Below are 25,303 nucleotides of genomic sequence, written 5' to 3'. Positions count from 1 at the left end.
GCTCAAAGTTTCAGCACTATCTTGCCCCTTCATTCTGCACACAGAGTATCTCCACACTGAACCTCCTGTGTAAAGCACAATCTTGCCTATTTCTCTCCCTTTCTCAAAGCCTTAGCACAAAGTCACGCCAGCTATCCTGAGCAGCTTTACACTGTGTCAAGCACCTGTTCAGGCCACAGTCAGTTAAAAAATCAAAATAACAGCTGAGCTGAGGTCAGCCACCCTACACACTTCAGACATACTCAGAAACCCTTCTACCCTCATCCCTCCTGTTCAGGTTTGAAAACAGCAGCCCTGGTAACGCGATGCCTTCCTTCCCTTCCCTGTTTGAACAGTGAAAGCCCTCCAGCTCTCTCCTACTCTTAAGAGTAAAGCTTTAGTGCCAAGCTGAAGTAGGCTGTCTGCAGAAATAAGACAGCTCATCCCACACTGATAGCGTTTGTTTAAGGAGCACAGGTTCTCAGAGCCAGTTAACCATTAGCTAGCACCCATACAGATCACATTACACTTGCTGTGCCTACTTGCTCAGCCATCCTTACATGAAGTTTAGTTGAAGAGAAGCACTCGGGTCAATCTGTCTTCTCTGAGCATCGCTACAGGGTAACACCAGCACAGAACATCACGATGAGCACTGAGCCAGCTCCAGGCACACATTCCACATTCATAGAAGAGATGGTTGTCAAATACCTCACTTCAACCACTCAAGTGTCTATTGCCAATACCAAAAACTGCTCAGAAGGAATTCATAGGCACTAAAAGCTGTTTTCAGATTTAACAGTCATCCCTACGACTGGTCCACACAAATGTTCCCCTGCATACATCCATAACCTGGTCAACTCTACAGCCTGAAAACAGCAGCTGTCTGAGTAAAAAATAGTGGAAAATTATAACACTTCTTCAAATATTTTTTCCTAGAGTCTCACAAATTAATTATGCTGGTCAGAAAACTACTTAGTGCTTCCAACATTTTGTACCAACCTAAATCTTGACAAAAATTCCAGCTGCAACAATATCGTGTCAAACAAATAATTTTGTCAAGCCCAAAGAACAGGATTTATTATTATGGACTTTTATTACAAAACCTTCTATAAGGTACAAGCAAGAGCATTGTGCCAGGCATCATGATACCATGCAGAAAGAAACCTCACCAGCTCAAAGAGTTGGAAAGAAGGGAAGTGGCATTACCTTCACAGGACAAATAGAGTGTGTGTTAAGGCTTAGAAAGATTAAGCCCCTTCTCCTTCAACTTCAGACTTAGCATGGCAGCTATTAACATTATAGAACTCTTTATGCATGCCAGGGTTCGCCAGCACCAGGACTGAAACACAAAGGAATGTCAGTCTCCAGTAATTTAGCCTGAAACAGACACAGGAACAGAATGCACATCACTCCTGTGTCCTACCCACTATTTTGACAACCCCAGCTTTACTCCCTTTTTACACCTATACACCCTTCTCTTTGTGACAGTTGGTGCTACCCTGTTCCTGGTTTATATTAATTCAAGATCCAAATCTAGCACGTAGCTTTCCAATCTTCGTAGCACAAATAAGATTAATTTTTAATTTTAAGGCTCTGATTCAGCAAAACATTCAACTACATGCTTAATTCTATCCCTATTCAGTAAAGTACTTAAGTATTTGCTTAATTCTCATTTACTCTGCTGAGACTTGAACATGTGCTTAAAGATAAGCCTCTTCTTAAGTACTTTGCTGAACTAGGGCCTAAACTGTGACCTAGGAGCCAGGAAGAAAAGAAAAAAATAGATCAATAATGTCCAGTGTTATTTCCTCAAAATATTAGGTTAGCTGGCTGCAAAAGATGAAGAAAAAATAAAAATCACTTTGATTCAAGTTGTACCTACAGCTAATACAGCTGCTGCATTGGAAGGGACCAATTTTATAACATCTTACTAAAAATATATCTTCAAGAATTCCTTCCTGTTGCCCATTTATATCTACAAATATGCCGTATGGCAATGTGTTGAACCTGCCACTCAGTCTCAGTTCCATGACTGGAACCTTGAAGTTTTTCAAGTTAGTTGCTGGACATTTAGAAAAAAAAATTTAGAGCAGAATCCAATTTAATACTGTTGAATAGAATTCAGTTTTGCATAATCTTAAGAGAAAATTAATGGAGAAGTTAGGAAGGTGCCAGGAAAGGACTTCATAGTAACAACAATGAGAAGAAAAAAAGATAGACTCTGGTACTTCACCAGAAGAATGGCCTGAGTTTAGTCACCATCAACAGAGACCATGTTTATTACATGTACACTGTGTAATACATTTTCTTGCTATAAGGTCTTGTCATGGGTGGATCCCTGGGCCAGTGCAGAGATAATACAAGATGAGGATCAAAGAAGCCCTTTGCAGGTAGGGAAAAATGGGTCTAAATATCTACGCTGAGGCTTAGATAGCAGAGAAGGCAAAATATTATTACAATTTTATTTAAAAATAAAAAAAAAAAAAAGAAGGAGAAATATATCGGCTAGTGTTGCAAGTGGCTTATTTCTACCTATTTCTCTGCCCTATCCTTACCACCATGAATCATTCCATAAAGAATCTTCCTCCAGCTGTAAGATCCTAAACTGACCAAACACACCCTTTTTATTGCAGGCTTAAACTAAAGCTACCTCACCTGTTTCAAGGGTATTGGTACCAACTCAACTGACATGGCCAGAAAGCACTGGGAAGGTGCAAGTCAGGAAAAGCATCTGCAGATGAAACTTACGTCCTATTTCTTCCAATAATTTATCATTTCCTGGCAAAAAGTCTGGTGAAGCCCAAGTACTTAAATCAGATACTTGCTTCTAAACTGTAGAAAGATGCTTTCACTAGGTGTGTGCCCATGGAAATGGAGCTCAGTGCTCCAGATAAGTTCCACCCTTGGAGAAACTGACCCTTTGCCAGCAGAAGAGTCCATCTCACAAGTAAAGACCAAACATGTGTCACTGACAGGTCTTCTGTTGTCAATTCTTTAATGTTAGCTGCTGCTGCTGCTCTTCCTTCAGAAACTGCATTTCCTCTGTAGTTGGAGTCCCTGTTTTCATCTACCTTTTGATTTCCAGCTAACAGGAATGCTATTTAATCTTTACAATTCCTAACTTACACATATGCTTAGCTTCACGTACTGTGAATAGTTCCACTGAAGCCTGAATTATGGCACATAAAGCTAAAACATATGCCTAAGTGCCTGCAGGATTGGGGTCTGAAAAATTGAGTATTTACTAGCTATTACCCTTTTGATGCATCCATCCCACTATAACCATGGATAAAAGTGCTTATTAAAATCTTTGAAGATGAGAGGTATTCCATAAGTAAATGTGTGGGCTAAGGGAAGTGGAAAGACCTAGAGACACAGATTGGCACTGGCTGCCCTGATGTTTGCCATAGAAACCACACGTCATTATTAGCAGCTGCAAAATTAAGAAGCTTATGTGTTTGAGGTAGTTCCTCATGTTTTGGACAAGCACAGCCAGATAGCAGAGAGTGCAGTTTCTCAGCTTCCACCTCATTCAGTGAGAGATGGCAGCAAAAGGACACGTGGACACACCACTGCTTGGAAGGGTCCGTTGCAGCAACACCCACGCTCAGCATCAAAATACAGTCACCCCTGTCACCATGGCCTCCATGGCCTCTCTCTCCTACCCATAGCCACCAGCTGAGACACAGGATGGTGAAGGGATGAGAAATGTCTGATCTGTATTCCCATTGTCAGGAGGAACAGGAAAGGTCACCCCATGCTCCCCTTCGATCACTCGCAGAACCAGGTACCTGCTGTCCCTCCTGAGCTGCCGGGCTAAGGAGGTATAAAATATTTTTTAACAAAAAGAAATTGGATCACTTGCCCAGGGGAGTGGTCATAGCATTTATTCTGGTGACAATGAAAGACAGCTTTGATCCCCACAGCAGCCACACATCTCTGATTGCAAGTGGCAAACCCACCTCAACACACTTACAGTGCATGTACCAGCCTCCTTCATCCTGCCAGGCTGGATGTCAGGCTAATCAGTTTGATCTGACAGATTTTAATTAAATTAATTAAGACATTTCTGAATGGACTTGATTAGTGCTCCACAGAGGAATCCCCCATGAAAACAGATGCTGTCAGGAAAAGCACTAATGTTTTCTCCTCTCATAATGAGAAGTTTCTTGGTTGTTATTGGTTTTTTTACACCATTAAAAAACCCACTTTATAAACACTTAGCGTGTTATGGGTTTTGACACCCTGTTGTATTAAGTTAACAATAGTCATCTACACACACAGAGAAGATTTTCATGTCCTCCTTCAACCAATTTTGCTTCTGCCAAATCCAGCATTTCAATACAATGACTTAATCTGATTTAAACAGAAATATGCAAAATTGAGACACAAAAAAATCTCGATCACTTCCAATCAACCTTCACAGATCAGCTTCTTGTACAAATATTGGGAGCTCAGCATGTGTAGAAATGAGATGTTGCTAAAAGTATGAGAGGCCACCTTGTTCCCTGCATTGGCTCGTGCAAGGACCAAGACCATTTTTGTTCCACTAGACTTGACTAAGATTGTATTGGCATCATTTTCAAAGGGTTATATATGGACAAACCCCCTTTTATCTGTACAGATGTAACAGCATGGCCAAGGTAGAAGGCATCACCTTGCTTTCCACACCACATCTGTGATCTGCTTGCCTTGGATCTGCAAAAGCACTGGGGCTGGGAATCCCCTGGTGCTGGTAAATGACAAGTGGCCACAGTCACAACATCCACAGGAGATATCCCACCAGCCAAGACAGGCACAGCCAAGTAGCAGGTCCTGCAGCTAGTAATGACCTCTGCTGTATCACAGGCAGTCAAAAGGACATGTGCTGCAGAAGCCTATTAAAAAGTGACATGGAATCCCAAGTTCACAAATAGAAAAGCTCATTGTAGTCTACTTATAGTAAGGGCATACTTGACTACACGATAACCATTAAAAGGCAGTGAATTCTTACCACTAGTTTAAATTGAATGTCCTTTGAAAAATAAACTCACCTCTGAATATCTTTTAATTTTCCCTTGTACAGCAGGCAGAAAGTGGACTTCTCTACCCACTTTCTTTTAATGTCTCGTTTCTCCCTATGTTGTAGGTTTAGTTTAATAGCAAATACAGGTTCCCAAGAATTGCAAAGGACTTTGAATTCAATCTGAGAGGAAGTAGCAGTGATCTTGTTGTGACTGAAAGAAGCTCAGATACTGAAAAAAACACTGCTTCATCCACCAACACTTCCTTTTTTCCTGTAGCCAGAGTGGTCATTCAAAATACTTTATCTGGAAGGGTCAAATGATGGTGAGCCCTATGAATTTTTTTCTGACAAAGGCTGAACAGGGGAAGGGAACTCTGAGGTGGGAAGACAATGTATTTGGAATGGAAGTCGAAATAAAGAAGAGATAAAAACAACACTATAAAAAAGACAGAAAAAGGAGGCAAAAAGATTGAAGGCATAAGCTAGAGAGAGAAGATTAGGACACACGGTACTCTGAGACACAGACTGAATGAGATAAAACAAGATATAAGAACTGATGTCCTCCAAAGAAAGAAAATATTCTGAAAAAGAGAAAACAGTGGTGACAGGAAATTATCTTATAAAATAAGAGAGGGAAGGAGAAGAAGAAAAGGCCATTTTAACTTTTAATCCATGACTCCTCTTTGTTGTTTTGTTGGTTGTTTTCTTTTTTCCAACATGTTTGTTATGCTGTACATGTCACAAAAAAATCTTGTATTCTGATAAGTCAGACCCCATTTACTACAGTGCTTCAACAAACAAATGCTATTACAGCTTATCTGCTGGTTAGTCTGACTCCAGCAGACCCAAATGCATTTTCTGGTGTTATTTTAATTAGTCTCATGGCTTTCTGAAGTTCAAATTCATTTATTCTGATCGTGAGCCAATAACTAAAGTCTTCTCATTATACTGAGATTAGTTTCACATGTCAATATACAAATTCCATTCTCAAAAATATACCTGGTTGCAGCATCTGTTGCTGTTTTATTCTCATGACCACACTCAGATAAGAAATAGAAATTGGCTAAAGTGTAATTCTGTCAAGTGATTTCAACAGAAACATCTATTTTGAGGCATTTTAGGCTGTTTTATAAATGCTTCAAGCAAAAAAGGCAGATAAACAAAGAGGCATAGATTTGCCTTTGCCAGAAACAAACAAAAAAAGGGGTTTTCTTTAATAAATTATATAAAGAAAGATAGGATGCAATAAAAAAAGACATAGTCAGGAAGAAAAAATTTAGTGTGACTGACCTTCAAGTTCCCTCTGCTCTTTCATTAACTGTCCACGGAGGTGATCCCTGGCCAAATACGGGCAATTCAGAGCCTGTCATAGAATTACAAGATGAATTAGGGACTGCTGCCACAAATTTACAGCTACCAAGGCCTCTGCTGATTGCTTTTTCCCAGACTTGAAAGTAATTTCACTGGAAACACTCTTACTGTGGCCCCAAGATCAGCATCAGACAAATGAGGAACGGGAATAACACTTTTCCCTTCCAATTATCGGGTGACTTTTTTCTCCTCTTTGATTTGTATGCAAATAGACATAATTTAAGCCAGTGTGACATGGAAAAGCCTGATCTAACATGGAATGTTTGCTTCCTAAAAAACTGCCCAGGAAAAGCTGAGTTTTCAATTCCCTTGCAGAAAGATGACTCCTGTATTTTTTCTTTAATTTCTGACAGGCAGGGCTTATTAAATGACTACAATTATCAGCCTGGACAATTACTGACTCACTGCACAATCAATTGAAAAGCTAATGCAATTGAAACTGTACACAGATAGCTCACTGCAGGTGAGTAATTTCACAGGCACGAGTGGTGTCACTGCACTCGGTAGCATAACTCATGTGCATAAGTATTTGCAAAACCTGGGCCTCAGATTGTAAACTCACTGGAGCAGAAACCAGATCTTATCTGCCTGTAAAGCACCTGGCAGGGCACCTATCTTTGCCACTACATAAATTAATTATCATTAGCATCTGAATTTTGTCAGCTCCAGCATTCTCCTCCAACCTCAAACACCGAATTTCTCGCCAGAGGAGTGTTGGTGCACAGGAGATGTTAATAATACATACATGAACATTTAACTGCTCTGGCATTTAATGTAGAGCTATTTCAAAAGTTTCAACACAAGATGAACATGTGTAAGGCATCTGAAAAGCTTCTAAGGTCCAAGGTCTGGGTGGGGTAAGGGAAAACTTTAAAGGTAAAAAATACACTGAATTGAAATCTTGAAATGCTTTGACCTTTAAACGGAACCTTCCTCCCCTCCTGAGGTTTAAGATAAGTTCAGCAAACAAAATTTCACCCTAGGCTTGACACATAATCTCCTAAATTACTGAAGAAATAAATAAACACTTTTTCCTTTAAAAAAAATTCAACATCATTTCAAAAGAAAGACAGACACCAATTTTTGTAGCTGCTGGTGATAGTTTGTACATACAAGGTTACCTACAATGTATAGTCTTCAGATTTTAACAGGAAATACATACTTAGAAAGATAGAAACTGTTGTGAAATAGTACCTTGGAGATAAGGAACTCCGGACAAGATGACTTTTGGTCATCTGAAGAAAAGAATAGTCATCTCCCTTAATCATTTCAGACTGATTGCTTCAGTTTGGTAATCTCACATTTCAATAGGTTTTTACTGCTGAACCTACAGAAACAGGGAGGGGGACAGGACTGGAAGTGCCAGTCAGTTCACTCAACCCTTCCCAAAAAACCTTAAACAAACCAAAAGCACCCTACACAAACTAATCCCAGTCATGAACTAATAAGTCAAAATGAAAAAAAAAACCCAAAAAAACCAAACCAAACCCCAAAGTCAATCTAGTGCTATGCAGTTCTTTTTCTCCCTTGAAAAAAAATTGAAGGGAGCATTTTGGTGTTTTATGGTTTCCTGTTAAGTAAATCTTACTCAAGACGGCAGCTGGCTTTGATGCATGTATGGATATTCAGTGCCACTCTTTCTCCCCTGCCTTCTCTTTTGACTTTCTAGTCTTTGCTAGTAGACTATTTAGCTCCTTCAACAGGCACAAAGTTCTCCAGTGAACAGTGAAAGCCACTGCATGCTCACAAACCAAAACTAAACTGAAATTGAGAAAAACAAACAAAACCAATCAAAAATTTGAAAGGATTAAGCTCTCCCCTCATTTGTTTAGGCAAGACAGAAATCCTATCTTATGAATCCCATGCCAGCCAAGACATTATAACTGTAATCACAAAGACTCTGATTAACTTACCCATTGCACAAAAATATTGTCTCACTAAAATGAAAAAAGAAAGTGCATTATTTTTTATTCTAGCCTGAGACCTTCTTGGATATTTATGGACACAGTAACTCTTTGCTTGTTACCTTATGACAACACTATTTAAAAGTTGGTTTTCTTTTATTGTTCCAAAAATCACAAAAGCTCCACAAATCAGTTTCTGGTAGCACATCTTTCCTCAAATTCTTAGATGGGTCCATAAAAAAACCTAGAAGAAATTTTAGCACTTTTGCAGGAATGTGATGCCCAAGTCCTACCATGTAGAGCAGTACTTTAAGTCAAAGAAAGAAGAGTGTTTTTCATGTCAATTACATAAAGGGAAGGAATACCAAATTAAATCTGTCACAAAAAGGATTACAGAAATAAGTGTGTGATTAAAAATACAAATAACCACAATGAAGTCTTTACCTCTTTCCCTGCTTGTGTTTTGTAATAGAAAACTGAATACACTCAAGATATCTCACCCCAGAGAGAAGAGTCTCTCCTCACACAACATACACCACTTTGCATCTAATAACTATGTACATTTGAAAAAAAAAAAAAAAAAGTGAGAAGGATTTAACTCGGGAGAGTGACAAAAAGTGCAGCTGATAACTTGACTACGAAAGCACTTCCTTAAATTGTGCATCCACCTCAAGAAGCCATCCTAGGTGGCAGCTGCTTACACATCCCTTCCCGTGGAAAGGAATCCCCACCTTGGCTGTGGGTCAGGTCACCAGGTGTGGTGTGCTGGCCAGGGTGAGAACAGGGGCAGCCTGGCCTCTCTCACACCCAGACCTAAGCCAACACTTCAGTCTTGGGGAAGTGAGAAAGTAGAGCAGAAGCTCAGAGTACATCTTTTAAGCAGGATATTTAGGAGCCTCTGCAATCCTTTTACCAGACGCACAAATGCTACCTCGGCTGCTTGCTGGCTTTTTTTTCCTCCTCCACTCTAAAAATACTAACCCTTCTTCTGAACTAGTTGGAAGGGACTTGTGAAGGGGTGAAGTAAGGGAAATCAGCGCACAAGTCACCTTTCAGCCACCTATGACATCAGCCTGCTGCCCTGATTCCTTCATTAATACCTTTGAGCTGAAAACAATGGGCCTACCATTAAGCACCACACAGTTCGAGATAAGAAAGCCCTAAGCAGATAATAATCGGTGCATTTAGCTGGATTTCAAACATTCAGCTGCTTAATCATTTCTTCCTCACTGCATGCTACCCAAACACACGGGGAATGCTTTGGATGCCTTGGGCTAAGGAAGAAGGAGCTGGGGTGTGGGGAAGAGGAGGGAGAGAAGGGAGCCACAGGATGGGGATTGGGGGGGAGAGGGGGATTTCATTGGCAATCCTCTCCCTGGGAAATGAAAACATTTCTTAATTGCCATTAGGGAAATAGGTTAAATACAGGCTTGGTAAGCTGCTAAGGGCTGGCTAACAGATTAGAGGGGATGGCTGTTGAAGTATTCTCATTTCCATTATATGACAGAGCAGGGAATTTTTATTTTCTTAATACTCTTCAGAGACTGTTCCTGTCAGGCGCTGGGTGTGAGACTGCTAGTTAGATTTTAACTAGTCACCTTCCAGCTGACAAAATGAGGCCCAGTTCCCTGGCCCTGAAGTGACTGCTTTCCTGTCTCATCCAATGAAACAGAAACTGTGGGACATGCTGACAGGGAAGGTATTTTAACACCTGCTGGCTTTGCTCACACAAAATAACAATGAGTAATCGCAGAATCAGAGAAACTAAAAGCATGATGCACCATACCTGTCACACAGGAGGAGGGGAAAAAAGCACCTCAGGATCCCCAAACACTGCACAGACTCACGAGCTGAGTTTAACAGCAGTCCTGCCAGGACTGAGCAGCTCCTCACCTTGGAAACCTTGGGGCCCACGTTGGGAAGAGTGTGGGCTTCTTAAAAATCTCAAATACCACTGTCTGCCTGCTAAGATCTTTGAAGCCTTCTCCTTCTCCACATTCTCCCAAGGCACCTCCTTCGGGTGGGTGCCCTTCCTCCTCACTTCTCTAGCTTATAAAGAGGATGAGAAAGTTTTTAGCAAACTGAAATCAGGAGCAAACGGAAATCAAGTTTTCTTGTAAATGGGCACAGCCTTTATTCATCCACAGAACTAAAACCAGCTACGGGCAGTACACACAACAAAGCTGAGACACCATCCTGTAATCCTGAGTCATGCAAAACTCCCTGGGGCGTGAGTGGGAGTTTTATCTGAGTAAGGTCTGAGTTTTTAAGGAAAGTTTTTGTTCTGGGGCTCCCTGAAGCCAATACACTGAACTATTCAATGACCAGGGATTGGCAGGTGAAGTCGACAGGGGGTCATTTGAAGAACAAGTTTCTGGCAGCAATGCTGGTTTAAAGCAGTTGCTGCCACCTCCCTCTTTCTGCCTGCTGACATATTTACCTTCCCCCTCCCAGTCTTCTCCAGTGATAAAGGATTTGCACAACTGTGACCAAAATGGACTGAGGATCTACTCTGGCTGTAAACTATCCTGTCTGGGAACTATTCCACAAGCTTTAACTTACACTTATAAACAGATCTGAGCCAGGGAACAGAGTGGCCATGATTTAATAAACAGGGAGCAGGGACACACAGGCTACAGGCAGGGCTGCAACCATTCTATGGCACCAGCCTGCTCACCCAGGAGGGCCTGTGTCTGGGGGCCAGCACCCCTCAGACTCCTTCACTGCATGCAAGTCACCTATGGCAATGGCTACGACACCTGGTCTATCTTTAACATCCCAGCTGTGTCCAGGTATTGTCCAAAAGAATGCTGGATGTGTCAGGCCACAGCTGCTGGCAACCCTCCCCAGCAGTGCAGTGTAAATATCCAGCACCCAAGGCTCCTGTGCCCAGGAGGCCAGCATCACCAGCCCAGCACACACAGACTGATTGTTAAAGCTGTTTTGTCTCCTCTGGGAAAAAAAGACAGCCTGCAGTGATCTCCACCATCTTCTGACATACCCACTGTGTATCTGTCTGCATCATCAGACATCTAATTCAACACACTTTAAAGTCTGGTGCTAAATGTCCATCTGACTAGAGGTAACCTGCTCTGTTGCTGATGTCTCAAAGAGATTGATAAATGTGTTGTAAATGTTGGCTGGTTTTCTCCATGGACAGTAAAGGAAGCTCTGAGCAAACTGACTCAAACTCTGGCATGTGGAGATGAGTGAAAAACATGCCACCCCCACTTCCTGCCCAGTGTCATGCTGGAGGCGAAGTCCAGCTATGAAATTTAGGTTTTTTTCACATTTCCAAGTAAATGTGCTTGCCTTGAGATGAGACCCCAAGCATGCTTACCTAGGTGCACAGACTGTGCAACAGCAGCCACTTTGGTGACAAATGGTGTTGAAGGGCATTTGCTCAGCTGTGCTGCTATTACAGATTCAGCCAGCGTGGGCAGAAAGCCCACTTACACTTTCACTTACATAGCACTAGCCTGTGCTCAGTTGGCTGGTAACTCCATGGACCTCATTTGCATGGAGTGTATTTCCCAGGTACACACTGAATCTTGATCTGATGTCGATAAGGAATGGAAAAGCATCTCCCTTGGTTCTGTTTCCCTTTATGAGCACCCATTCCGAAATATTTGACTGTTTCCCGTACATAGAAATTATCTATGAATGAAAATTAAACCCTGAGCTGGGTAGCCTTCCCAGATGATCCAAGAATTGATAGGAATACACACACCAGGGCAACTAGGGGAGGTTATAGAGTGCTTGTCATAAAGAACCTTTGCATCTGCCAATCATTTCAGGTCAGAAGGTTTTAATGCATGGTTTTCTTGTGACCACCTATTTAGTCACAGCCAATCTAAACCAGCCACACCAGTGCTCGAAAGACAACGGAATAAGAAAAGTACATTTTTGTGTGGTGGCTGCACACAATATCCTCAGCAACTGAGTGCAGCCTCTTTGTCTGCATGTAAGAAACACTGGTTTAAGTCCATGGAAATCAGTGGCAAGTTGAGGATGTGCCCTTTGTATGAAATTCTACAGTAACACTGAAATCTCTTTCTTAAAAAAAGAATTATTAACATGGCGTTCATTTATGCTGTGGGGATTTCTTTTGTTGATTTGTTTTTGGGGTTTTTTTGGTTTTGTTTTTATGGTTGTTTGTTTGTTTTGGTTGGTAGACAACAGAAGAACAGTGGGGAAGTAAAAGAAAAGTCTACTGCTATCCAAGAGTTTCTGACAAGACTTTTTTTCCCAGTATAGGAACAGCTCAAGACTGTGCACCCTTTATTTGCATTTGGACATGCAAGTGTTAGCCTTTCCAAACACATGACCGTGCTATGGTGCAACCCTCCTTGGCAAACAGCACACATTTATTTGTGTCCAAGACCATCTGAGTGCCTCTGAAAGGCACTGCAGGCTAAGCCAGCACAATCCTGCTTCCCAATGAAGAAAACAGTTGCTGTCTTAAATGTTATAGAAAGTCAGTTAATGTGTTTTTTTTCTGTCATTAAGGAAAGGAGAGGTACTATTTTCAAGTACCAGTACAGTGGCAAAGTAGTGGATACACTGTGCTTAACATGAAGTACTTTCCTTTAGAACCTAAGTAGCATACAGGCAATTTGTCTCTTTCTGCAAGTTATGACAAGTTCAATGACTTTGAACCCTACCTTTGGTTTAAGGCACTCAAATTCTCATTCCATAAACCCTCTAGCATGTACATTCCTGTAATATAACAAATTCCTTTTCCCTGCTTATTGCTTAGGCATTTATATTACATGTAAATATAGAAATAATGTATCTATATTAATTAACAATCTCCAAAATACTATTATAACATCAGAGGGTTAACCTTCATAAAATTAATAGGGTCAGTGGAACAAGCTGGTCTGTGGTAAGCATGGAAGTTATTGCTGCAAACATGGCTCCTGATTCCTAAATATAGATAACTCCAGATAACTTTTTTACCTAAGTTATTATTAACAATTTTTTTCCTATCTCATGCGTCTAAAGAGAACATCTCTATTACAGTATCATATTTTACAAGAAGGAAAATTAACCTCATCAGCAATTCTGGAATCCATCATGTTATTAATTGCATCTCAAATCACATTTGGCAAACCAAAAACTTTGAGGAGCCCTGGACAAGTAGTTGGACAGAAGTCTACTTATAATTACATAAAAATGTTGTGCTGGGAAATAAGTTGCTTGTGGATTAACTATAAAGGATAGACCATTATTCATCAAAATGTTACCAGTGCATCCAGTCCTTTACACCAAAGGGAAATGAGGAGCAAATGGACTATATACCATAATGGATGAAAATCATCTGAAGTACACTCCAGAGCCACTCCACTGCAGCCCAGTACAGACACAACAGCAAGAAACTATAACTAGATGAGGTCAAAGACAAAAAAATTTTAAAGATTACATTTCATTTTAAATAAATAATAAAGTGAACAACCTGACACAGGGGGTTGTCTGTGTTACTTAATGCCTTTAAAACAAGATTAAACGGCTGCCTAAATATAAACTTCAGCACATTTATTTAGGATATGACTACTGTGCAGGAATTGCTGGATGAATTTCTATTACTGATGTTCTGCTGAAGATGTAACTGTGTGATTGTAACAAATTTAGGCTTTAAATACTATAAATATGGGGAATGTGACTCACCACTACTTATGAAGTGACAAATGAACTCCCTCAACTATTAATTAGAAAAGGAAAATTAGCTTTAAAGGATATTAACAGAGTTTTACATTATTCAAGTACAATTTTTTTTCTGCTGTCACCCTCCTATCCCCCTTTTATTCCAAGCTCTAATACACGAGCTTATTTTACCAAACTAATGTGGGACTGACTTTGTGCATGAAAGTAAAACAAGCCTGAGCTCCTATAAACCTTTCAAACTTTCATTCCACCTCCTTCCCAGTTTGCACAGAGGAGTCTATTTTACAGCTTTATCCATGTAATGATCCTGCAGACTGCTTCTTCATGTCAGAATTTCTCTTTGAAGTTTGCTCTCCCGTTAGTGTTTCAGGGTAGGTATTCAAACTGATGGCGCAAGCACAGCAGAACTCCAGAACTGTCCATTTTCCATCAAATACAGTTGTTTCATGTTGCTGTGATTTACAGTCTTAATTAATGCTCTCAAAGAAGAAGAGCACATCTTGGTGGAGCATCCCCCTTCCACACACACACACACACACCCCTCCTCCCCTTTTTTTTTTTTTCCCCTTTTTTTTTTCTGTACAAACCAGCGCTCTCAGGGTTTTGTTGGACATTGTGCAGGATGGCTTTGCCAAGTAGAATGGAACACACTTAATACTTTTCCTTTATAACCTTTGCAATAAATCAGCTACCACTCCACTTACACGAGAACGGCCATTAGTGTCCTGTCCCCTCCCCCAGCACTTCCCGAATTTTAAACAAAGTAGGAATAAACTGAAGCTGAGCAGAGCCAGCGAGCCCAGTAAATCAGTTTAATGAGAACTGAATCAATCGTATGAAGTCCACTACTGAACAAATAAGGTGGGCAGGAGAGGCTGAGCTTTCTGTGGAGGTACTGGGGATGGGGAAGCAGGAAAGCCGGGCTCACACACTTCATCTTCAGCAGTGACGCACGTCTGTTGTGAACGCTCTGTTCTTTAAAATCACGTTTGCCGCAGCCCGCTGCTGAATTGCTTGTTTAGATCTGGCTGTTTCCTCTCCTGTTTGTGGTTTAGCTCCTCCATGTTTTCCCACAGAAGTGGAGTTTTCTGTTTACCCGTTTTCACCACTTATCTCCTCCGAGATTCACTTTGACTCTCTGTTTATCCTCCTCAGGTCTTCCCTATTTCCACATTTACTGTAAGTGGACACATCTACACACACACACAGACACACACACACACACATATATATATCTGTATACATACATACACCAAGTACTATTTCATTACAAAGTCAGAAAGCAAATAACTATGTATTTTCAGGGATGCAAGGTATTAAAAACCCACAAACTTTTGTGTATGACAGCATGCAGACTCTGGACGTTCAGAGTTAAAAGGGCATTACCAAAACTGTAAACACTCACCCAACCAAAAAAAAAAAAAAAAATTAAAAAACCAAAAAACCCAAACCAAAGCACAGTGCTTCATTTTTTTTTTTTTTCCCACCAAACCAGAGACAGTAACTTAAAAAAGTGGGGCCAAGTATGGATTTTCTCAGTCAAAGGGTATTAAGAGTCTTTTTACTTTTCATACAGCAATCCCTATCTTGGGGACTTTTTGATCATTCCACCTCATGTACTCAGAAAAAGGAGCAGTTAAAAGGTATTAATGAGCAAAATCAGGCATTAGTATGTCCCCTCTGCACAGGGCTCTGTTACTGTCCTGCTCCAGCTACAAAAACTGATGGACAAAGGAGTGCATGACACCACCATTATATCACCTCTATGTGTCTTACACAGGACTGCCAAACCTCCTTCCCTTGGGACCCAGTAAAACAAAAACATCCCATCTTGGACATCCCAACCCCATCCTCCTTGAAACGGTCATCCCTTTTCGAAATGAAGGGCAGAAATATGGGTCACATTTTCTCTTCTGTCTTCTTAGCTCCTCCAGAAGGAGCAAGCAGAGCCCATTTGTGAGATCCTGCTGTCATGAGTCCCAAAGTTTGGACCAAGCTAGAAGCCTTTAGAGCTTATTTGTGAATGTGGTCCTGTTTCCAGAAATTCCTGTCTTCACTGTGATTCTAAAAGAAGAGTGCACTTTGATTCATCACTCTAAACACTTCAAGATGATACAGCCATACTTTTAATCTCAGCAGGTCAGTCAGTGAGCTACTAGAGCATCCAGTGCTTCTCTGCCAGTGCATCAATTTCTCAGATATACTATTGCCCATGAATAATTTGAGTATCTATTAAATTTCTAGGCTTTAATAGGTAATAGGAAAACCTATTACCACGGTCACCCCTCCACCATCTGCATGGCTTCTGGGAGAAAGCAACTAATTAACATTGCTAATTAGAGAGACAGACAGGGCCACTTTGCACCCTCTTGCCCCCTGCTTTCTCCTTTCCCAGTACAAAGGAGAGAAGAGGACAGACTTGGAGTTGCCAATCTGACCTGGGAAATGGAGACCCTCTGCCACTGCAGGCACAGTAGAGACCATTCTGCACACTTAAGGGTAGCAGGTGCTCCTTAGGTGTTTATAACCACAATATTTAATGATGTTAAGATGGTATGTATCCAAGGAGGTGAGGAATAGAATGTATTTATTAGAGTAAGTTTGGAAAACCTGCTTATCTACCATCAGCTTGTACTTCATGTAAGATCAGTGCTGTGAGCTCTTTGGAATTCAGCAGTGAATCTTACAAGAAAGGCTTTTCTTAAAGCCTTGTATTTAAAATAAAAGGTGACTTTGTGGGAATCTCAGCTGTTTGGAAAGAAAGAAATTAGGTGTCTAGTCTTGGTGACAAAGAAAAGCCTGAAACTGAAATCTATTAACACCAAGCCCAGAACTCAAAATACTATTTTCATACCCTATGATTTTTAAGGCATGATGTGACTTACAGTTGTTAAAAGCTAGTTTGATAATGTTACAGGTGATGATCTAACCCCCCCATATTCTCTGAACTGATTTACATTTTTGCTTGGCTTTTTCTTCTAGGTAACATATTTTGTCATAATACCCTAAGACATAATAGACTCCTTTCTCCAACCTCTGGACCAATGCTTTGCCCTCCACTGCATTTAGCAGTGAAGGCTGTGGTTTTCTGACAAAGCAAGTGCACTGTGTCTGCTGTTAACGGTAAAAAAACCCAAACCCAAATGATAAAAAAACCATATGCAGAGCAAATGATACTAGCAAATATGCAGTTTCAAGCTTCTGCTATGCAAAAGCACATAAAGAACTCAAGACAAAGAGTATGAGGACTATATTTGATTTTTTTTTGACTCCCTGCTGTTGTCTCTGTCTCTTCTTCTTCTGATGGTATTTAAACTACCTAGGATGACCTATGGATTCAGATAATCAAAAGAACTGAGCAGTCAAGAAAAACAAACAGAAAAGGAAATGAAAAGCAAGTCCTTGGCACAGCTCTTCATTCTCAATGGTTATATATATCATTAATTTTTGCAAAAAGAGAGAAGAAAAGGTACTGCATTCAAAATAGAACAATAAGAGTCATAAACTATAGTTTCAAGGAGCTTGGAAAAGAGAAGGAGATTTCACTGGAAGGCTATTCTTTTTTTCTACTCTTACCAAAACTTTGCAGGCACCAGGAAAACATGAATCCAAAAATTATTTATTGTAACAGACCATTGTTCTGGTCATAGCCACTACTGGGTCAGTCAGATCCAAAGCCCTCTGTAATGAGAGTCTTTCTGTTGATTTCACGGCTTTGGATCCAGACCAATGTTTGTGCATTTCTTTCAAGGAACAGTTTTTCCAAATAAGCTGGGATTTTTCTGGATTTTTTCCAAGGGCTACGTGACACTTTCGAGAGTTTATATTCATCCAAGTGACTTTGAGGAGCCAGTTCTCTTATTTTACGTGGAAAAAGCTTGGCAGAGGATGGGAGGGATTGAAAATCACTGTATGGATGCATCTAGGCACTTCTAGGCTCTTCTTTGGAAGGTGTGTCTCTGACTTGATGTTACAGGCAAGGCAGGCAGCAGCACACCTTCCCCTTCCCCCTTTCCTGAGGAGCACCCACAACCTACTGGATGGTTACAGAGAGGGAATTGGTCTCACTGAGAGATTTTTAGGGCTGTCTAGGGAATGCCCATGTCAGGGGCATTAGTTTAATGTGGTGATCCCAAACTACCCCTGCAGCTCCCTGGGCACCACACTTCTCCAGAGCTGCAAGCCATGCATTCCTCCAGTTGGCTTCTGGTGCCAAATTTTTCAGAAGTGCTGAATGTCTTAGAGTGGTCCTACAGTTGCTGGAGCTCATGTGGTAGCTGAACAAGTCCTCAGCCAACCCCAAGTGAGGGAGGGGAGGAGGAAAGGTGATGTAACATCTCCCTGATCTTTCACTTTCCCTGTGTGCTGGGAGGTTCAGAGCATCCACTCTGGGGCACACTGTCTCTCAGCATTGAAAAACTGCATTTTCATCAGTATCTCTCTCTTTACTAGAAACAAAGACCATCCTCAGAAGAAATGTAAAGGTCGTTATTTTTGCTTCCCCACAAAGCAATCTGATAATAGCTCTAAAGTATGAAGAAGCAAAAATTAAACACACGTTCTCCCAGCCATGGGGTGTAATTAGAGATATGGCTGAAGAACAGAAGTCCCACTCACTAACTGCAAACACAATTTTTTAGTGCTTGGAAATCCTTGTGATATGTTTAAAATAAAAACCCAGCTACAAAAATTCTGTTAATATTAAAATAATGTGAAAAAATTCCTGGCAGAACTCTGGGATCTACCCAACTAACACTAGTGCTTACAGATATATAATTAACAGCTTGAAACATTCAGTACAAATCTTGAGAAGCCTGAAAATTTTGGTTTTACAGCAGTACTTCTTCACAGATGCAGTAATACCATGATTTGTTACAGCAGCAGCCTTGTAGAATAGCAGTGAAAACACGACAACATCTTTATGGATTAATGCAGTAACTTCTGCACTCTGATTTCTCCTTCAGTGGACACAGAAAGGTATTCAGGCCTTTCAGTGCTGGAAGAGTATTCAGGTGGTCTTTATGCCCAATATCCTGAAGCAGTTTGTATTTAACCTCCACTGAAATCAAACTATTTAGCTAGCATGTGAGGGACTATATTTTGACTCTTTAGCAGCTTTTTATAGTATTCACTTAACAAACTTTCTGCCAAAAAAGCCAGGCCAAAAATTCCTGCTGCATATGCTGCTAGCTAGATCTACCACATTTGCATTAGCTACTCCCAGCAGAAGAGAATGTGTTCATAAAAAAAACTAAAAGTGTCTCGATTCATCAGAAGCTGTTGCATAGACCTGCTCTTATTCACTCTGTGATTTTGACTGCCTCTTGCAAGCACTACTGTGAATACTCAAAAGCACTTTTTCAAATGAAAGAAAATCAGAGCATCTAGTGTCGGCAAGCCTTGTAAAGTCCATACATGTTTACACTTGGCATCAGATTACACACATTTGACTTCTTGATTTACTGAGCACACTTGTGTTTTCCCTTCTTTTGTCAGAAATAAAATACAGCTATTCTTAAGAGAAGCCTTTGTTTTAAAAAAGACCTAATTTGTACTGTATGTTAGGAGAGTTCACTTTTCGCCCCACCCAGAGAGAAGCCTGATCCAAATACCAGGGGAAATAAGAAAAACTCAGAAGAGGTTAATTTGGGTAACAGCAATGCCTGTTTGCAAGATGTAAAAAAAGAGAAAGAGGGCAGACAGTGAAGTCCTTGGACAGGTTTGGGGTTTTTTTTGCTACATCACAAAAGCAATTCTGCTGAAATCTTACTCGGAACATTGCCTGAGTAAAAAAGAGAAACACAGTTCTTAAATTATTTTGTACTTTCCATGTAGAGGAACAGTCAGAACTGTATGGGGTTTTACGCCTTCTTAGTAGCCAGCTTATAAACAGTGCAGCTACCAGTCTTTCCATAGGAAAAAGAGTGTTCTGTGGATGGTGATAACATGACTAACTGCCCGAGCTTCAGAGGCACAGAAGGCTTCTACCTCAATAAGTGTGGTGTAGGGCCATCCATTAACTAACACACAACTGGCAATCCATAAACACTGGATGAGAGCCAAGAATCTTACACAAGTGAAAAATCTGCACAGGTTTACTTCTCTATCTCTAATTTCCATGATTATCCAAGAAGAATATGACATTAAATCAGATGAAAGGGAAGGGGTTTTATTTGAACAATGTGTGTTAACAAGCCATCAAGTGGAACATTGGTACATTGTTTGAGAATCGAACTCTTAAAGATGCCAGTAGCCACAACAAAGTGAATAACTAGGTGAGACCTGAAATTTTCAACATATTTTTATGGATATTTACATGCAGGAAAAGGAAACTTATCCAAATATAGAAATCAGGTCAAATAAAAACAGTTGTGTGATTTCCAAGCTAATTCAGGCACTGCCCTATCATTGATCATTATGCAAATGAAAAACAAGATAAATCAAGCACCATTTGTTTGTGCTAATAATTTGAGGGACAACCATAATCCAAACAATTTTTTCCCAAATGTAACAAAGCAGAACTGCCTCAGAACATGGCTTGATGCCCTCTGCACACAGCCAACCTAAAATCAGCCCCCAAAAAAACCATTTATGAGCAAGTAAACAAACAAAACAGTTATGAATCCTACTATCTCTCTAAATTGCCTGACAAATGAGTATACTTTGCTTTGCTGCCATGGGGAATCCTACTGAAGGCTTTCAGTGCTGGAACCTTACTTATATCTCCTGTCATCTAAACACAATATATTCATCTAGATTTACAAAAAAAAAAAAAAAAAAAAAAAAAAAAGCAATTGGACCTATAGTTTTTCCTTTTGTCCTAAGTGTGCTGACCTCACAGCACTGCTCGGATATTTTCTGCAGTACATTTTCTAGAAACAGTGATTTTCACACATAGCTTCTTTCATAAATCTATCACAGTTCAGTACCAAGTGCACAGTGATCAAGAAATGTGTATCTTCTTATTTTTATGACCTTAATGTTGGAGGTTTTTGTTCAGAGCTACTGATGAGTGCACCAAACCAACTCAGGGCCACATAACATCTTCCTGATAATCTTGCAATTGATAAGCTATAAATCAACTTTGTGTGATTTTTGTATGTGCTCTTAAATTGGTGATGGCTTAAAAAATTACATTAATTCATGATCTTGCCTCAAAATTTCATGAGTGAAAATAAAATCCATGATCTCAATACATGGCCAAGTTGTACTTTTCCCAATTTCAATTTTGCCATTTTTTCAGAGACAGAACATTGGACCAAATTTGTAAGAGGACACAGACACAACCTGAAAACATTATTTGCAGAAACTCATGTAAAAGAAAATTTTGATATTTTATTTTCAGCTGAGCTGTAAAGTATCCTCCTGGGAATTGATATTAAGCTGTAATTTGGGACCCCTGCATTCAATTAGAAAAGTTATTATTTAGAATTACATAAATTGTTGTCTTATGCCATCTCAGGAATTCTCTTTGGGCTGTTAGAAATCTCTGCTTGGGCAGCCACCTCTACACTGGGGAAAACTGCAGCTTTGTTATTCATCACTTTTTCCTCATCTAGGAGATTCTAGACAGTAGTATAGCATGGCATGCAAACAGCTTGTAGAAACAGGGAAACCACACTTTAATTTATATATATTAGGGTTCATTTAATGAGTTGCAAAGAATTTTTCCCATCTGTTTTATTAGATTTTGGAAAATTATCTGTGTGATGTACTGATGAAATCCAAAATAGGAAGGCAAATATAGTGGCTTGTTTGTATGAAAAACAAGCATGTTTCTCTTTAGATTAGCAAAAGGTACATTTATTGTATAAGAATTTTTTTTATTGCTGATGTGCAATCATTTTAGTGACTGAGCTATGTACTTAAATTTTGAGATGCTGCTAGTCTGCTTTAATAATCACACTAATTATAGTTTTATGGTGAATTGTCTGGAACACAGAGATGTTAAGCAGTAGAAAAGCACACATGCTAAAGGAGCCTTCCTCTTTGGCAATTTGATGAGGCACAGAGCCTGCGAGCAAAAATCCTCCCAAACTACCTTAAAGTTTTATTTAAACATTTTCAAACAGAGATGCACTGATTGCACTTCTGAGGGGACATCCTGAAAATGTGGATTTAACTGCTCAGAAGCTGCCATGGTACACGTTCCTGTGGTGGCTCCTGCCTGGCCAGCACCAGGCACCATTCCTAAGTCACTGTAATCTAGCACTGTCTGAGAAGGTTTGCAATCTGATCACAGCCTCTGCAAGGAAGCACCTTGGAAAGGAGAAGCTGTGTAAGTGCATGCACACCAGCTAAGGATCAGAGATTCTCTCTACCCTGCAGAAAACAACCCATGAAAAGCTCATTGATATATATTTTGCACTTCCACCACTTGTGATACTGAAGTACTGTACAAGCTGAGGACCTGTGAGGCTATTTATTTTGCCCACTCATATTTTGGCCCTTTTAATAATATTAACTTCCCAGTGCCTGTTGGCAAATTGTTAAACCAAACAGAAAGGGTGTTTTCAGTTTCTTCATCACCAGGATGTAAAGATGAAAATGTCGACACATGGGAGCCTCCCCAAAAGCTTGTACGAGACAGGTGCAGGCAGAAACAGTCTGTCTGAGCACTACAAGGGTCTGCAGGAGACACTGTTACAAAGTGCACCTCGAGATTGCTCACCTGTGGTTTCTGATTAAAAGCTATAACCTTTAAAGTATTATTTCTATGCTAGGCAGGATGGAAATAGAGCAACTAGCATGTAAGACCCAAAACCAGAGAGCTTTGCAAGGTGTTTGTGGTTCAGATACTAAATTACAATTTGATTAACCTACTTAGCAAAATTCAGACGACAAACATAACTTTGGTGAAATCATTTTCTGAAAACAAAAACTTCTGCAGACTACTTAAGGATATTAAATACTTGTTACAGTGATTTAATGAGTGTTTGGTTTCACTGTGACATTGGAAAATCAAGTAAGAGTTTCAGTTTGAGCTTGAGTAAATTCTGATCAAAGGCTCTCAGCATTTTCAGTTTTATTTTAAGGAAGTTTATAATTTTTATATTGCTGAATTTTGCTTAAATTAGTAATGTAAAGTGCCTCCATTGTATAAAGTCTGCATAATTTTCTTTGCCTAACACAGTGACACGCTTCACACATCAGCCTTTAGACTGCACCTCTACAGACTAAATATTTCTTTGTATCTCCCTCCAGTCCATCTGGCCATATGGGGCCAGTTTAGTTTGCCCTAGCATTTGACTTTTTGATGAGCTGGTGCCTGCCAGACCTCCACCTTCCAATCACTTCCCTGCTGATGTACAGTGCACACCTGTGACTGTAGTTTTTGGAGGGCACCTGCTTCCAGCCCATCACAGCCAAGGCCCTTTGTGACCTATTTCACACTGCTGTGTGACAAGGACTGTGTAGCTTCACTGATCCTTTTGGTAGGCTTTGTCTCACCGGGAACCTTCAGAGCTCCAATACAAAGAAAAGTAACTGAGGCAAGAAGAATACGCTAATTAGTAAAACTAATTTCAGGAAAATTTTGTGGCAGTTGAGAAAGCTTCAGAGAGAGAGAAAAAAAGGAGGAAATAACTTTTAGATAAAATTAACAATTGTACCAAATACCTCCATCGTGGCAGTCAGGTGACAATGAGAAACAGGAAATCTCACTTACTTGCATAAGTGAGAAATGCTGGAGACTTTTAATAGTCTAACTATAATTTCCAGTATTTTTGCTCACTCTATGGAGCCAAAAAAAGACAAGACACCCTGTATAAACATGAAGCAGTGTTACAGGAAACATGCATTTTTCTTAATTTCAGGGAGTTGCTTGCCACATTTGTTTACTGAATCACTCATTCTGTTTACAAGGACATTAGCTGCATGACTATAATTTTTCCTCTCTGTGATTTTTATACACTGTGCACTCATTCTGAAAGTAAGTCAGTGGACCCTCTTTTATGCAGTTCAAGCCTGACATTGCAACACAGTCGTTATGCTTCCTACATGCATTAGTTTTTGAAAGGGCTGACCCCAAAATAAAACGATGCAAATCACATTAGCACTCAAACCAAATGCCACTGTGCCAGGAGAAGTGGAAAGGCACAATTCTGACTCTGGCACTGCAACAGCAGCAGGGGCTGCTCAGCCAGGCTGCAAAGTCCTCTGCTGGGCTGGGCAGGAGGAAGCAAGCCTAGGGCTGGCAGCTTGGAAAGGAGGAGAGGGGGGACCAGGGGATCTGGCATAATCACAGAGGAGAAACGAAAAGCAAATAGCAGAACATGAGAAAATGCATGCTGAAACTCGAAGAAAACCAAAGTGAAAGAAACAGGTGTGGACAAGCAGATAAATGATGAGAGGAAAAAACAATCAGTCATGATTCTTATTTTCAAAAATAAAAGAGTAGATGAAAAGGGAGGAGCGAGCCCACCCTTTAAAGAGAACACAGGAAAAGGAAAGGTGAGAAGGAGGGTCAGCATGAAAAATGGAAAAGTAAAGTGGGAAAAGGGAGAAAAATATCAAGGAAAATGAGAAAATTGTGATGCTTACCCCTCCACCCTCTCCCCCCCCACCCCCCCCCCCAAAAAAAAAAAAAGCTTCTTCCTTGTCTTGTTTATCTCTTGGCAGAAAAAAAAATGTAGACTAAAAGAAAGCAAAAGGATGATTACATTCTCACAGTAAGGAGATAAAGGAGGGGAGCAAATTGGATATGAACTGTAATGATCAGAGGACACATAAGGGAGTAGCTGAATTCAAGAACACTGCAATGCAAAAAGAACATTTCTTCAAGAAGGAAAACTATCTGTCCAGCAGAATTCCTAAGATATTACTGCAATCCCACAGCTTTGTCCAAAAACCCAGTAAATAAAACTTTTGTCTGAAACTTTTCCCACCATTCCAAGACAGTTGGTATTTAATCTAAATAACCTCCTGCTGAGTGTTGATCGCAGGCTGTAGCTCTGCAATCCAGCCTCATCACAGCCCAGTCTAAATAGAGCTTCAATAAATAGTCAGCTGAAATTCACTCAAATTCCAACTTGCTTAGAGTATGGTGTCTATTTCTGAACTCATAATGGCTGAACCAAAATCTGGAACTTTGCTGTGGAATGCAGGATTTTTGTGTTGGGTCTCCTGCTGTTGTGAAGTCACTGCTGCTTGATGCATCAGCAGTTTTGACTAGAAAAAAATAGAATGTATTTTCAAATATGTGGTGAAGTCTGCAGCTATGGCCATACTAGAGATTAACAAATGCCTCAATGGTAAATAGGCCACCAGCACTGCATCTTGAGTAGAGAAAAGGGTCTCCCTGAAAAGGACCAGAGCTGTGCTTGGTTCCCACCTCACTCCAAATGCTGCTTTTGCAACTGGCTTGCTTCTGCTCATT

At 40.3% G+C, this 25,303-nt stretch overlaps 1 protein-coding gene across 1 annotated transcript in view; it reads right to left on the bottom strand.

Moving 5' to 3' along the window:
- Positions 1-25,303, bottom strand: part of PRDM1 (PR/SET domain 1) — a 100,748-nt gene that overhangs the window by 56,002 nt on the left and 19,443 nt on the right. The window contains exon 3 of the mRNA XM_056486613.1: positions 6,275-6,347. The gene's annotated coding sequence lies outside the window, so the exon portion shown is untranslated. The remainder of the gene's footprint in view (positions 1-6,274; positions 6,348-25,303) is intronic.

The sequence above is a fragment of the Oenanthe melanoleuca genome, chromosome 3 (assembly GCF_029582105.1).
Source record: "Oenanthe melanoleuca isolate GR-GAL-2019-014 chromosome 3, OMel1.0, whole genome shotgun sequence".
Lineage (NCBI taxonomy): Eukaryota > Metazoa > Chordata > Aves > Passeriformes > Muscicapidae > Oenanthe > Oenanthe melanoleuca.
Note: the sequence above shows the minus strand (reverse complement) of the source record. Positions and strands in the feature narration are given on the sequence as shown.